Consider the following 13389-nt stretch of genomic DNA (forward strand, 5'->3'; position numbering starts at 1 on the left):
TGGCCTTTAAAGGTCCCTTCCAACCCAAATCATTTGGTGATTCTATGAATCTATTCTATGATTCTAAAAGTCAGGGCTTCTGGAGTGGATGGAAAATCTCTCTTAGTTTAAAACCTCTTTTAGTTTAAAGCTGTTACCCCTTGTCCTGTCACTATAACACCTGCTAAAAATTATCTTCCGTATAAACTCCCTTTAAGTACTGGAAAGCCACTATAAGATCTCCCTGGAGCCTTCTCTTCTCCAGGCTGACCAACCCCAACAAGGAGGAGGAAGTTGAGCAGTGTTTCCTTCCACAGCACAGATAAATAGTCATGTGGTTTCCTTTTTTGCCTTTTCTATCTTGAATTATAGTGACAGAGAATCTCCTCTTGACCAGAAATGCAGCTTTGAGTATTTGCATGTGCTTTGCTTCCTGCTGTGACTTTGATGCTGTGCTGCAGACGTGCTCTGGGTACACGGTTGGTGGCTCTTTCGGAACCCCGGGTCCCCATCCAAGGGCATGGGGCAAGTTGGCTCGGGCAGGCACAGTCGGGACAACGGTTTCTCTTCCCAGTGTTCTCCTCTCTGACCTTTTTAAGCCAAATCCCTGCTCCTGTGTCCCCCTTCACTTTGTACAACACTGATGCCCCGAGGCCCAGGCTTGTTTATACTCATGGATTGTCCTGCAATAGGGATTATCACTCTGCTACCCTAGTAAAACATCTTTTTTTCCTTGCCTTGCCTTGCCTTGCCTTGCCTTCCCTTCCCTTCCCTTCCCTTCCCTTACCTGTGTTTGCAGTGCATATTTCAGCAGTTCTTGGCTGTTCTTGATGCTTTGCCACTGATGGAGGTGGATGCTGAGGGTGCTGTGGTCACCCTGGGGCTGGTGATGCTGCAGGCCAGCTGAGGTGCAGTGCCTGGTCCCCGGTGACACAGCCACGCTGGGACTCTGATGACTTCAGTGTCTGCCCTGCTGTGTAAGACAGAGAGCTCTGCCTTGCAGGGATGAGCACACTTTGCCAGCCAGCAGCGTATGGAGGTTATTAATGGATGGAGCTAAAACCACTTGTATGAGGTAGAAAACTTCACACTCATCCTGCAGCTGTGGAGGGACATTGGATTTAAAAAAGGCTTCCCCAGCTCTTATTCCCCAAGTTGCTCTGTGTTGTGCAAGGAGTCCCCATGCGACAACACGCACAGTTCTCGCTGCACCTGACCCCAAATCGAGCCAGCCACTCTCCTGTTCATTACAGAGCCCCAGTAGATGAAGCCAAGGAGGACCTCGAGCCTCCTCCTCCACAGATGCCCGTGGTGTCCTGAGTCCCTTTCCATTTCACGTTTCATCTCTTCCTTTCACTCTTGCCTTTGCTTTTGTTCAAGCCTTTCTCCTTCCCTATTTATTATTAATATATACATTTGCTGTCTAATTTCTCCCTCCTTTTCTATTATTTAACCATACCCAGGCTACAGGTCCTCTGGCTCAAAAGACGCTTTTAAATTAAAGCTGCAGCTGTGTGTGGGCCAGAAGGAATTAGAGCCTCCATCACCCTCCAGGGCTCGGATCAGCCCTGGCATCTGCTGCTTTCCAGCATCCCCAACACTGATGGGATCTGAGGGTGCTCAGGATCTGCCCGTGTTTTACAGAACCGTGTCCTTTAAGACTTGGCCATTTGGTTGGTATGTGCCAAACCAAACCTCAACAATTACAGCAGGGCTGTCATCTTTGGAAGGGTTTGGTCCTGCAGCCTGCAGGGCTATTGTGCTCCTCTGAATAGTTTATATCCTGCATGATGCAGTGGAAAGGGGAGCGCAGGAGGGGAATGTGTGGGTCGGAGGGTTGGGCCGGGGACCCCGTGGCGGGATGTGCTCCTGGTCCCAAAGGGCTGCGCTGGGAAACGTCTGCTTCCCATGCATTTCCCAGCACCTGCACAGCTTTCTCCCTCCCCCGTCCAGAAACAAGCGGAAGGAGCCGTTTCCCTCTGGGAACCTGGAAAACATGTATTATTTTACATTTCTGGAGAAAAATAAACATAAAATTTCTTGGTGGAAGGAGGCAGGGCAGGCCCCATATTAACCCTGGTGCGTCCTCCTCCCATTGTCCTCTCCCAGAGAGGCTTCATAGGCAGAAACCGTCCTGGTGCCACCTGACCTGGTCCATCACAACCTCTTCTGTGGCCTCTGCTTGGTGACCCTGAAGCAGTGGCAGGTTGTGTGTGTCCCCCGTGACGTGCCAGCCTGCGGGATGCTTTTGCTGGATGAGGTGTGGAGGAGCATATTTTAAACATTTAGGACCCTAGGGTCCCAAATAATGCTACACAGCTGTGTTTGTATAGCAAAACTGAAGCTGTAATGGGAGGTGAAATGCTCGGTGCATGTGGACATCCGCATCTAGGGGATTTAATGTGAAGCCGAATTACATCCCAGCATCTGTATAAGGGGGGTGAGGAAAGATGCTTGTGGCTTGAAAATTATCATGGACCTCGTCAGTCCCCGGCTCGTTTCTCTTTGTACACAGCTTGCACTTTCTTCCAGCCTCGGGAAAATGGGTATGTGACACCAGCACCCAAGGAACAGGTCTAGGGTGGTGGGAATGGGACGGTGGAAACCACACAGGAGACCAGGCATCACTATTACCACTTTGCAGCATGCTCCCTGCAGCTGATACCTTGCTTAAGCTGCCATGAACTCCTGGCTTCTTTCAGGTACGTCTTATTCCTGCATCCTCTGTTCCCAGAACAACTTCTGCAATTGCTCCCCTGAGGTATGTGGAATCCTGGAGACTCTACAGCCAGGATTTCGGGGAACGACGTTGGCACACCAGGCTGTTGATCACAACTTTCCTCCAGTTTCCTGGAAACAGTAAAGTTGTAATTTCCTCTGGACTTGCCTGTCATTATCACCAGGGTCCAAGAGCAACACGTTGCCGTGTGTGTCTAAACATCTTTGGTCTGGGATGAGCCCCAGCTCAGACCTGGGACACCTGGCTGTGTCACATCTCTGCTGGAGGGGACAGTCACGAGAGCTCTGCCTCTTTCTGCTCCAGATGTAGGAGGTCGATGCAACAAGAGTCAGTGCAAGACCTTCTGGAAAGGAGGTGATACTTGCTTTAATCCAGATGGATTTCAGTTGTTTGCTCCTAGATTTCACCCACTCACCCTCCGCTATCCAAATATCTGCGAACACCAAGGCATGCGTGCCTCAGTCAGCTCAGGATTATCTACTTCAATGGGGAAGATCAAGGCTCCAAAACGTCCTTTCCATCTCTCTTGGATTCCTCGTCATTGGCAGTGACAAACTTATTTTGGAAAGGTGTCTGTAGGGGGTATCTTTTGCCTCAAAACCTTGCTTATTCTGCCTTCTGTGAATCTTAGGCAACGCTGTTGCATCTCCTTGCTCTGGGGCTAAGCACAGCTCCAGCCCGTCTCCCAGTGGGACAGCAGGATGAGGGCAGCTCATGGGGCATAAGCTAGAACCCCCCTGCCACTCTCTCATTGCCAGAGCAGGTGTGCACCAAAAGGTGGTTGAGTGGGGCTGTACAGGAGTGTATCTCTCGAGCAGGGTGGGAGTAGGGATTTCTCCAGTGTTGCCACTTTTTTCAGTGTCAATGGTGTCCCCGTTTGTCAGCGTCCCATCCCTATCCACCTGCCTTTAGTGTTTCTACAGGTACTTTCGCACACAGGCATTTCCCATCACCCTCCACCCAGATCAACCTCAGCACCTCTGTCACAGACCCCTGGGGGGCTCCGGGTGGGATGCACCTGAGGGCATAAAGCCAGCTGGTGTCTCCTGTCCCCATGCTGGAAACACTTAGGGGATGAAGAGAGAAGATCCTTCTCCGTGACCTGCTTCTCTGGAGACTCTCCAAAGGCAGCAAGACGCAATGGCTGGTAAGCGTTGTCCTTGGCTATCATGACCCATTCCTCTCCATCACTCCTTCTCCCTCCCCTCTATCTCTGGGGGGTGTCCATAGGCTCTGACATGCTTATCTTTCTCTCTGTGCCTCTGTCTACTCCACCCCTGGAGGTGTAGACGCAGCCTCTATGCTATCAAGGTCCTTCACAGTGTGTTCTTGCCCACCGTGGCAGCCTCTCAGCCCCTAGGTCACCACTTTATCCGCGTCTCTGTGTTTTCTCCAGGGTTTCCTGATGGAAAATCTATCTGCAAATATTTGTGGATTTATATCTGCATCTCTCTAGCCTCCCGCACATCCCACCTTGAAGGTCTCCCTTGAGAGCCACCTACTCACAGAGCTGAGACTGAAGGAGTGGCTGATGTGCAAACCCACCATGTCTCAGCCTGGCCAGACCCACGTCCTCCCTATGTGGCTGCTCGTCCTCCTGCTTGCAAAGATTTCTGACTATCTCTGTATTTGTGCCCATCCTCTGCTCCAGAGCACTCCTGCGGTCACGAAAAATCAGAAACTGGGGGAAAAAAAAGGTGAGCACAGATTCCCCAAAACTTTATGAGTGCAATTTGGGTACATCCAGCTGCCAATGTGCAGTTAGGTCAGGTCACTGAGAGGAGCAGGAGATGGGGAGGATGGAAAGGGAAACCTTTTTTAACAGCAGGTATAACAGCAAGAAGGTTTCAATAGCAAATTTAGCTGGGGAACGTTGTTTTTTTTTTTTTCACTAAAGTTTGCTCAGAAAGTTATAACGGTGTGCACAGCTTGGAACCATCTCAGGTTCTGGTCTCTTTAGCAAATGACATTTTAACTAGAAAAGTGAGGTGAGAGGGATTAAAATGTTATGGCAGCCTTTATCAGCGCCGTCTGAAAGCACTTCTGTCCTTCAGCGCCCTGAAAGCAACAGATTAGGGTGAAGCTGGGAATATGCTCAATGATGCAGTGTCAGCCCTTATCAGATCAGGAGGATAAAGGATGTTGTTCCCTCGCCACAATAATTTCAGAGCCTTCAACAACAAGCTCCCGCGTAACTTTGTTATAAGTACACTAAGCTCCAAAGATGAATTTCATATTTCATGAGTAATCATTACTCAACCTGTCTCTAAACACAGAAGAGACTTCCTGATTTATTCTGCTCTGTTTGTCTTGGACCTTCAAGTAAGCACAACTGGAAGAGAAGAGGGGAGGGCAGTCGGAAATCAGTAGGAAAACGCATTCAATTGAGCAACACGGGGAGATAATTTTGTGCCTCAGAGTGCAAGGGGTCACACCTTCTCCGCATAGGACAGCAACTGAATTCTGGTGAATGCCAATTTCATTGAGAGGGATATTATGAGCTTAAAACTCTTATAATGAAGGCACAGCATCTTGGCCAAACCCCAGCAAATTCTGCTTTTAGATATACTCTTCTGCATTCAGGCACCTGCCATCTCCCCCGTGTCCTGCTATGCTCTTGGCCAAGGGAGAGAGAGGTCACCCCAGAAAGGTTTGCATCCCATGGGTGGCATGGTCGCTCCTCAATGCACAGCTCATTAATTCTTTATTTTTCCTGAAAGTATTTTGAGATTCAGCTGCGTGAAGAAAGGTTTGTAAATGGCAGGTCCTCTGTGACCTTCGATGTCACGGTTCTGTAAGGAAATGTTGACCCAAGCAACCAGGACTGCAGTGCAAGTACCTCTTGAAAAGGACAGTCAAATGCCATGCAGCACTTCAGAGCAGGAAACGAAGAAGGGAGTCATCGGATCAATGGCTAATAGGGATGGTTTTCTTGGTCTTGATCTGGTGGTGCGATTACTGCTTATAAGTAAAGCCCACTCAAGTAAGCAGCAGCATTTCATGGGATGTGAGATATTCTTTCTTGGTTCCTGATGTCTGAAAAAGCACCATTTTGGAAAGCGCAGCTGTCTCCTACCTCTCCCTGCCCTGCACCAGGCAGACCCCACCTTCAGACACCAGTCTGAAGTGGTGGTGGGTCAGTGATCAAACCCAAGAGCAAAGCCAACCATTAGATGACAACAATGTTTCCTGCAGGACACAGTCTTTTCTTGACAGTCTTCTGTCTGAATAGTGGTGCTGCCCCTGCCCTACTCATCTTGTGGGCTCTCATATGGTTTAGTGGTGGGTTTTGTCAGTGTTGGGTTGATAGTTGGACTAGATGGTCTGAAAGGTCCCTTCCAACCTAGGCAATTGTATGAGACATTTCTGGAGACATTCAAGGTCAGGCATGATGAGGTTCTGAGCCATCCAATCTAGTTGAAGACGTCTCTGCTCACTGCAGGGAGGTTGGACTAGATGGCCTTTAAAGGTCCCTTCCAACTCAACACTTTCTATGATTCTATGGTACTATGATTGTCCTGGAGTCAATGCATGTCTCCAGCTGTTGGCACGACTGCAGTTTGCTTGGAGAGTTGAAACTCTTTAGAGACTCTATAGAAAGTAAAAATTTACGGTTGACACCTGTTAGGCAGTGGAGAAACATCTGTGCCACTTCCTTAACCGGCTGCAACAAGGTATGGTCATGGCACAGAGAAGCAGAGGAGCAGCACAGATCCTTCCCGAAGCCACAAATCCCTCAGCTCTCCCATTCCTCCTTTCATTCAGCATGATGGAAAAAGCAGGTTTTTGTCCCAAATCTGGGTTCTTTACCTGGTGTGCAAGCCAATAAGACACAGGGCAGAGGTATTTCCAAGTTTATTCCATTAATGCGCAGAAATGGGGTGCACCTTACTTTCAAAAATTTCCCTTTTTATACACTGATTATTATATATTCGAACATTTAATACATATTCATTGTTATTCTCTTCAATGATCGGTCAAGATTTCTTTGTTTCCTATGTAAATTAGTGCGCAGACTCTGTCTTCTTCTTCTGTTGTTCTCTTTTGAGTAAGTGGTATCACTTGGGTAGGTGGTCAATGAGTCGGTGGTCGTGATCTCCCCCTGCTGAAATTACCTTTTACCTACTTCTCCTCTAATTTTGGTAGTTACAGGTGGTTTTCTCAGTTTGCCGACCAGGCCTGCGGTTCATCATTCTCTTGATGGAAATATCCTGCTTATTAAAAAAGCTGCATTTTCTAGTAGTTTGTTCCTTAATCCAACCTTAGATAAATCATGTCTAGTTACTATTTCTCTGTAATTAATGAAATAAGGTTGGGGCTGTACAGGTGACTTTTAGCAGCAGCAGCAGTTTCTCTTGGTTGCTTCAATTACATTTCATTTTTCTAGTTAGCATCAATTTTATTACAACAAGGTGATCTGTTGGGGTGCAGCTGCTTCAGTGTGAGACATTCTGGAAAGGGGCATCAGATCAGGTTACACAGGTGTGATTGAATCATCCCCTACCTGCTACAGCATTACAGGGTCTCTAAGCCTTCCTATTGCCTTGTTCATGGATAGTCTGTGCCAATCAAGACAATGTACCCTTGCTACTGGGGTGGCAGATCCCAAAATCTGCTCCCACATGTCTCCTGGTGCTGGGGTGGGAAGCCTGGCTGAAACTCTGGGGTCTACAGGCTTGTAGAGTGCCTGGGATGCTGGCTCTGTCCCTATGCCCGCATCCAGATACATGGTCAAAACCCACAAAGGAAGGCAGCAAACCAGCCGACGACTGCGCCGGAGGCTGTTTTCATGCTTGCCTGCACAGTGCAGACATCTCTACAAGAAGCATGAATTTCTCTTACACGTTTCCATGTCAGGGTCTGCTTTCTTTCATGTCACCAGCTGGGGAACAAGCCACAACACCAAGACACGTGTTGTTGGACACGGGTGCTGCCAGATCATATCACAGCAGCGCTTTGCATGGCTTTATAACCTGCCTCACATGCTGGACCACAGCAGAAACCCCAAAAGAAAGCTCTCCTGCTCTCCACCTGCTTTGAAGTATGAGATTTTCTTCCTTTTTACGTTTGCAACCATGCCTGATGTAACTCTGGGCATTACCAAGATCTATATGAATCTTAATCATTCTAAAGTCCAAGTTAGTCTTGGCTTTAGCTCTCCCACCAGCCAGTGAGACGTGCAGGTGAAAAAAAATGTTGTTCTTTGGGAAAGTGTGTCCTGTGACCGCGTTGAACATGTTGCCTGTCAGGTTGACTCACCGTCACACAGCTGGCAGCGCCAACACGGCGGCGATTCTGCCAGCTCCCGAGCAGTGCCAGCTTGCACAGCATCCCCACGAGGTCTCGAGACATCCTCTCCCTTTCGCTGCTCTTCAACGCTTCAATAGAGCCTGGGAAGGGCAGGTTGGAAGGGGCTCAACAGCATCATATATATGCTGGTTAAAGAAAAGACTTTGCCTTTATCTGCAGTCACCCTGTGACTTTGGATTAGGTACTTGCATCTCCCATTCCTAGAACGTTCCACTGATGATCCCAGGGCTTTGCATTGCAGCTGGAGCTTCTTCCTGCTCCTCCTCCTTCATCTTTTCCCCAACTGAGACTTTTTTTCTCCTACAAACAACTGATCTTCCCTCCTCCTTAGAGCTACTCTGCATGAGAGGCGGCTGCCACATCCCCTTTCTCACAGGGCAGGTTTTGCACCCCAGCCCTCCTCTATCCGTTTGCTCTCACTGTTGAATCCCAGCCTTATCGATTTCAGGCCAATCTGCTGTGAGTGATTTGAATTCAAATCCTGCCATCCGCAGCACTCGCGACTGCAGGCAGAAATTTTATTAGCTCCTCTTTCTCTCATCATCCAAGTCATTAATTAAAACATTGATTAGTGCCAGAGACAGGACAGACCCTAGTGAGATTCTACTGGATAAATCCTTTCAGGTAGGCAGTAAACTACCCGTAACCTCTGGAAGTGAAGCTTTCCAATTAAGCATGCTCTTTCCCCTTCTTTTTCTCCTCGCTGCAAGATAATTTCATATGGCTAATTAGTTTATGGTGGGGTAGGGTCAAAATCCTTACTTACGTCAAGGGGTAGCACAGCTTCCCCAGATGGGCCAGATGCCTCCCCAAAAGAGAAATTAAATGTTTGATGTGATCTGTCTGTGACAATCCACGACATTATTAGCCAAGTGCTTGTACATGGATTAACAAATTCTCAGCATCTCTCTGGTGCTCAGTGCTGAGCTGCGTTTGGATCTGCCCGATTTCTCCCTTTTCCCTGTCTATGACCCTCCAGGAACCCCCAACCTCTGTGAATTTTGGGGTTAATCGATGGCAGTTCAGTGATGCCTTGGATGGTCTTTTCAGTATCCTAATGGGAACTTCCCAGACCTTCCTAAAATGACTATTTCTGCCTTTTGTATATACCTATATGAATTATTTGCTTTCCTTTTCCCCAGCTTGGGGACTAGGTTTTTCTCTCCCAGCTCTGCCTCAGACTATGGCCAGGCACAGGGATTCTCCACATTTTTGCTACAAACTGGGTCTCTTTGCTGAGCCTTTTCAGGGAACAGATTTCGGGTTGCCGGAGGCAGTTTGAGGGAATTTTAATAGAAGCGTTCAGTGGGTTTTGATACACATTTTTTTGTTGGCAGTCTGCAAACAGTCGCCAAATCCACGTGGGACCATCCCTACCCCCCTCTGCTGAAAAACCTGCTCCTTTAACAGCAGCAGACGACCAGGAGAAACCCTTTGGGCTTTGATTGCAGCAGAACGGTGGCCAGGAGCACCGCAGGGAGAGATCTAGCTGAGATAAATAGACCAAGGGGATGCTAGGTGATTTAAAAGCTTTAGCTTTGCTCTTTTCCAGAAGAATGAGCATTGTGCTTAGCTATAAAGTAGCTCTCAGCTCCATAAATGCCTTGGATCCTTCCCCGCTCAGACAGACAGCGATGAACCAGGTTCGCTGAATCTTTGGCAAACTCTGCTGATGTTTTTCTTCTCCAGCCTGCAGAGATTTGAACCAACAGTGAATATTCATGGGCTGAAGACAGAAGACAGGCTGTTGAGTGGCAAGGGGTTAAAATGCCACGAACCGCACCAGTGCAGTTGTCTACCAGATGCAATGTGTTAAAAACCCTCATGGAGATGGATGTCTGGAGTCTGGGTTCCTCTGCCCCAGGCAAGGATTCTAATCATGGGGCAATTGGATGAGGAAAGAGAGATGCTATGGCTTGATCTCCCCCAGAGAGGGCAGAGATCTCCCTCACCCCTCCCTGGTATTTGTCTCTGCTGGGTTCAAGAAACACCCAGTACTGCACCTCAGCTTTTGTGAACCCTGTTTTGAGCTGCTGGTCTCCATCCCTGCCTTGTGTAGACACTGTGGGGGAGGGTAATCCCAATCATGAGCGGGTCCTCACCATGTCAAGCACTGGAAATGCATCCATGTCCCTTTTTGAACCTTCATTTATGCTTGGTGGGACTGCAAGGCACCCAGCTCCCCCTCTACTGCTGGATGGATGGAAGTCCGGGTGTTAGCCAGGGACACCCAAAGAACTGCTACGTTAAGCTGTCTCAATTTAATACAGTTGACAAGAGCAATTACAGAATTTGCTGCTCTCAGCATTTGCACCACTGTTTGTCACTCCTCAGTAACAAGTCAGGCATCGTCCCTGGCTGAGACACTTGTGTCACATCTGCCTGAGTAATGGATGGCCTCTGGCAAGGGGCTGCTGGGAAGGGCTGGGTTACGTCTCCTCAGGGGTGGAGGAGGTGGACTTGGCCATGCTTTGAGGAAATCAGATCAGCCTGGGAAACCTTTCAAATTCCTCCCTATCCTCTTTTCTTTAGTGTGCATCTCTGTTGAGTGTTGTGCTGATCCCCATGCCATCTCTCATCCCGTTCCAGCCATTTCCCAAACTCCTACACAACAAAGCAGTGCCCTTGGGTACGAAGACCTTGTCCTGGACACAGCCATGCTCCAGTGCTGTAGGGTCTCCCAGTTGATGGGGCTTTGAGGGTGAAACTGTCCTCCATGTGTTTTAGCACTGAGCATCATCATTTCCTTGTTCTGGCCAGCCCTGAGGAAGCCCCAGCTCTGCCAAGCCAAGTGCTACCCTTTCAGAGATGTATGAAGGAACCAGCGAGAGAGCGGTGGAGACAGTGATGGATTTATTAGGGGTTTAGAAAACACAAGCTAGGAGGGAGAGGTTGAAGCTGTTGGGTTTGTTTACTCCAGAAAAGGGAAGGTCAAAGGGTAATGGGTAAATGAAAAAAAAAGGTTGTTCTCAAAAGGATAATAGCCAGGTTTTCCCCTGTGTCTCCTGAGGAAAGACAAGAGGAAGAGTATTTATTTTGCAAAGGAGAAGATTTGAGCTGGCTGCTCTGAACTGTTTCCCAGTGCTCTGACGACTGGGCCGGGTAGCATGGGTGAAAGGGGAAGGGAAGCTTTGAGAGGGCTAGTCCAGCTTTAATTTTGGTGTCCCATCTCCTTCTGGTTTGAAATTGACAGACGGTCACAGGACAGACAGACTTGTTGAGGTACTTCAGGTTGGTGCCTCACCATCCTGGGTGCCACTCTTCTACCAGCAGAAAATCATAGAATCATAGAATGTGTTGGGTTGGAAGGGACCTTTAAAGGCCTTCTAGTCCCACCCCCCTGCAGTCAGCAGGGACATCTTCAACTAGACCAGGTTGCTCAGAGCCTCATCAAGCCTGGCCTTGAATGTCTCCAGGGGTGGGGCCTCCACCACCTCTCTGGGCAACCTGGGCCAGTGTCTCACCACCCTCATTGTGAAGAACTTCATCCTAATGTCTGATCTAAACCTGCCCTGCTCTAGTTTAAACCATTGTCCCTTGTCCTATCGCTACATGTCCTCGCAAACAGCCCCTCCCCAGCTTTCCTGTGGGCCCCCTTTATGGACTGGAAGGAGCTCTAAGGTCTCCTCGGAGCCTTCTCTTCTCCAGGTGGAACCCCCCCAACTCTCTCAGCCTGTCCTCCCAGCAGAGGGGCTCCAGCCCTCCCAGCATCTCTGGGGCCTCCTCTGGCCCCGCTCCAACAGCTCCATGTCCTTCTTGCGCTGAAGGCTCCAGAGCTGGATGCAGCACTGCAGGTGGGGTCTCATGAGAGCAGAGCAGAGGGGCAGAATCACCTCTCTGGATCTGCGGCCCACGCATCTTTTGGTGCAACCCAGGATGTGATTGGCCTTCTGGGCTGCGAGCACACGTTGTTGGCTCATGTCCAGCTTCTCATCCACTAGGACCCCCAAGTCCTTTTCCGCAGGGCTGCTCTCTGTCACCTCATCCCTCAGCCTGTATTGATAACAAGAATTGTCTCGACCCAAGGGTAGAACCTTGCACTTGGCCTTGTTGAACTTCATGCTATCCTGGCTTCTGAGGGGCTCTGGGCAGCTGTTGGCACTGAAAGCTTGTTGGGGCCGGATGAAAAAGGTGTGGGTCTGGGTTAGATCTGACAAGAAAATGGGTTAGGGACTAGTAACAGAGGTGGAGGAACAGGATCCATCAGGGGAAGGTTCTGGGCTGGAAACCTCAGGCTGTTAGAGACCACAGGTGACTACAGCAGCAGTGCAGGTGGTTGGAGGCTCCTCTGCAGGACAGAAGCACCTACCTGCTGGCCAAACCTGCTGTTTAGGGGGGTTTTCTGCTTACCTGGAGCCCAGATCCATTATGGTATGGAAAAACTTGCTAAGGCTCATGCAAATTCCCAGCTTCCCTTGGCTGTTATCCATGTGGTCATCAGCGACTCAGCCAGGGGACACCGTCAGCAGATAAAGATGAATACAGCACTCAGGGTGTGATGGAGTGGGGAGTTATCTGTCTCTGCTAACCAGCTCACTGCTTTTGATGGAACCGGTGCCAGCCACCCATCCTCCTAGCACCCTGCAAAGCCTTCTTGTAGTTGGGGAAATACCATTCCCTCCTGTTTTAATTCATCCTCTTGTCCTTGTGCAATTCTCACCAGCCCCGAAGGCACTTGTTTTATCTTCAGGTCTGTGACCCTTGGTACCGCAAAGTGCTGCATGGAAACACCCAGTGCATTCAACTCCTGCTCTGGACATCTTTGCTATACCTGCCTTGCTGTAGGTTATCTCCTTCAACCTTTCTGGAGCACAAAGGAGCGAGACTGAAGAAAGTCAATGGACTTATGGCACAGCTGGATTCACTCGTGTTACCCTCCCCTCGGCAATTGATGGCTGTTGCCTAAGGTATACCTTTAAGTGCTTTGTAAAATCTATTTTAAGCTATCTCCAGGGGTATATCTTCTCAGGGGAAAACCTGGCAAAGCATCAGAGCCCAGGGCGGATTTTGCTGATGCTACACCTTCCTTTGCTTCCATTTTTCGCAGTCCTCCTACCTGCCTGCCCCTTGCTCTCCATCAAACACTCTTCCTCTCACCTTGGTGCTGGCAACCTTTTCATATTTCCTGGGTTTTATCTCCCTCCCTGCTGACAGTGGGAGCTAGCCTTTCCAAACTGCCTCTTTTTAATCTTCTCTTGCAAGTCAGTCCCTTTCAACAGTGTTCTTAAAGAACACAGAGGAAGGGAAGGGGAAAAAGTGGCTTTATTTCTCTTTATAGAAACTCCAGCCCAAATTAATGGAAATTACCACAGCAAAAGCATAACAGGCCTATACTTGACCACAAAGCTAAGACACGCGGT

The sequence above is a fragment of the Rissa tridactyla genome, chromosome 1 (genome assembly GCF_028500815.1).
Source record: "Rissa tridactyla isolate bRisTri1 chromosome 1, bRisTri1.patW.cur.20221130, whole genome shotgun sequence".
NCBI lineage: Eukaryota > Metazoa > Chordata > Aves > Charadriiformes > Laridae > Rissa > Rissa tridactyla.